Here is a 3015-nt window from a genome sequence, read left to right on the forward strand (position 1 = left end):
GCCACTCCGCCTAGTACACAAGTAGTGATTGGCGAGGCAGTTAGCCTTGATGCACTTGCGAGCAATGTTGTGATCAACGCCCAGGTGCAAGGAGGACTGCACGGCTCGCCGCTACATGGAACGATGGAGTAGGGCGGCAGAGTGGAGATTGATCCGATCAGAAACAGGGGTGGAAGATAGGGTGTGCACGACAGCACGAGTGCCTGGTTTACGGAAGGATTTGTTGATTAACGATGCCCTGCCAATTAGTGGCTAATAATCTACGTTTACCCACGTCACTAATCTTACATTAGTGACGCGTTTTCAGTTCTACGTTACTAATTTGATTGATAGTGTCACTAATTAAGGTGTCGCCGTCGCCGTTTATGCTATTTTGGTAGTGTTATTAGTTGGTCCATGCATTGAAATAACGCATCAAAGCTAGAATGGACGATCACAGCATGGAACGACGTTTTATTGCTCTCATAGCTATAGTGCCAGACTTGCTACTACACATGCTTCATACTCCGGTCCTTGGATCTTGCTAATTATACATTAGTAAGTACTGCTAACATATATAAGTACTCCGTATTACACAATGAGTCGTGACGTGGCGTGGAACAACATTCAAGTGTCGCTTAGGTCGTTGTCTTCGTTGAGCCTCGCCGCCGTGGTGAGCGCCGCGCCCACCCCGCCAGCCTTGGCGCGCGCTTCGGCGTCGTTGAAAGTCTCGGCTCGCACCACCCTCGTCGCGTCCTCGGTCCTCGCGGCCTTGTCGCCCGCCAGCTTCGCTGTCGCGTCTGAGAGGACGTCGCCGAGCTTGATCTTGTCGCCCTCACACGTTGGCGCGCGCCGCGGCCCGCGCCTGGTCGCCGAGGCCGCTGGGCATGGCAACGTCCGCCCCATGCGCGCTCATCTCCTCTCGGCGCGGATGGCCTCCGCGTCGGCAGGGTCGATGGGGCCCCCTCCGGCCCTCGCCGTCGCCTCCAGCGCCTCGCCGATCGTGATCTTGGTCGCGTCCTCCTCTACCGGCGGCGGCGTGTCGGCCACGGAGTACTGCCCCACGACCTGGCCCGCCACGAACTCCGTCACGATGCGGCCGCCCGGCACGGCGGTCTGGGTCACGGTGATGCCGTGCATGGCCGCGGTGTCGCTGGCCTGCCCGGGTGTACGGCACCCACGGCCTGGTTGTAGGCCGCGGCGGTCCATGGCGGTCGCGGCGCTGAAGCCGCCCCCGGCGCCCTGCGGGACCTGGACGCCTGCCACGCTGTCCTCCGCAGACCGCATGGCGGCCGCGTCGCGCGGCGCGATGGGTTGCCCCGCGAGGTCTCCTGAGACGGCGAACACGTGGCCGTACCTGATGGTTGCCTCCTCCGGCTGCAGGTCCTGGTCTTGCTGAGCCTTGAGCGGATCGTCTTTGTCTCCTTGGCTGCGCCTGCGCCATTGTGATTCCGGTCTGTGCTCGGTTTCTAGCTAGTTCGTGCAGTGGTTCTATCTTCTCCAAAAGAGCAGAGCAAATTGGCTTCGCAATCATGCCACGCCCATTTACTTTGTTATAAACTCTGCATATGCAAAGCTGCGATTGGCCACGTTATCGTGGGCGGTGTCGAGAAGCGCATGGACTGAGGACGCGTGCGACACGGCGCTTGACCGCGGTGCTCTCGTGTCGTCGGAGTAAAGAATCCAAGGCATGACCTGCACAGACGCTTATTAGTGTAAATTGCAGTCGTGGCGTCCTTGTAGCAGGATCTAGTTTTAAGAGCATCTCAAGAGTGTCTAAAACACTTTCCCAATCCATAATTTTTGGCAGGATAGAAAAAAATTATCTCCAACAACTTATAATCCCACTCCCAATCTTTTAACACTTGGGAAAAATCCTCCCTTACGCCTAAAGATGTGCAGACTGGAAGTCACGCATATCCCCTCCCGCCGATCTAAACGCGCATATGGTGCGGTCAATCTAGAGGTGGAAGGGTGAGAAAAGAACAAAAAGTAGTAAAAGGTTCCGATGCGAATGTACATGAGAGAAACAATTTATAAAAGTAGTTAAAATAATTTAGAAATAATATATGATTTCTGATAAAATTGTATTATTATTTTATAAGTAAATTATTAAAACTGTTGGAGATGATCTTATTTATTCCTTCCTATACCTTTTAGGAGTCAGAAAAGAACCTGTTTTTGGAAAGACAAAAATAGGGTACTCTTTGCATGGTCCCTGGATATTTGTCAGACGGCTACTTTTTCTCTAACTAGTATAAGCAACAAAACACTGCCAAAACAAGGAAAACAAAATTTTGTAAATACCAACTACAGCGTAGCTGAAAGATGGCTGCGTCAGACAAAACTGAGATGCAAACACATGGCCTGTTAGAAATATAAAGAAGGGGAAAAATAATGTACTCACCAATCTTCATGGATCATTCTCACTCTACAGATAGAGACGTGGAAAAGATAGTGATGATGAGGAAGAACATGTCGACGATTAAAACAAATGTGTAAACCTTGAATTCATATAGTGTTAAACTTAAAATCTTTTGTATTGATTCTGATTAACCGAACCAAATTTCTCTCTATTCCCTACTTATTTCTTGACATTGTTGACCTATACCATTGTACATATCAAAATGATGGGAGATGCTGCCGAGAACAAGGTTACATGGTTCCTATTGATCCTAAGGCATTGTTGGGGGGAGGCCTCCCCAGCACCGCTCCTCCCCCGGCGCTCTGCCATTCTTTAGTCAGACTAAACTACCCGCAGCGGGTACTAACCCTCGCGGCAAGGGTTTCTAGTGTATCATGTGTTAATCCGTGTGTTCAGGTACCGCACATGAAGGCCCGACTTCGCGGAAGGAGTACGGCAAAAGGAGGCAAGTCAGTGATGCAGGGCCGACCCCGGCCAGGATGTGCGAGGTTTGGTGCCCGCCGCGGGGTGAAACCGACTTGGCGGCGGCGGTGGTCCCATCAAGGGGTTAGGGTAGAAAGTAGCTGGCCAAGGGAGGGAGATTACCGCCGTATCCTTAGCCATTATGTAGC

General features: G+C 51.9%; 1 pseudogene; it reads right to left on the reverse strand.

Moving 5' to 3' along the window:
• Positions 1 to 518: 518 nt before the first annotated feature.
• Positions 519 to 1423, reverse strand: LOC136463311 (late embryogenesis abundant protein 31-like; annotated as a pseudogene).
• Between the last annotated feature and the right edge of the window lie 1592 nt (positions 1424 to 3015).

Source organism: Miscanthus floridulus, chromosome 7, assembly GCF_019320115.1.
Source record: "Miscanthus floridulus cultivar M001 chromosome 7, ASM1932011v1, whole genome shotgun sequence".
NCBI lineage: Eukaryota > Viridiplantae > Streptophyta > Magnoliopsida > Poales > Poaceae > Miscanthus > Miscanthus floridulus.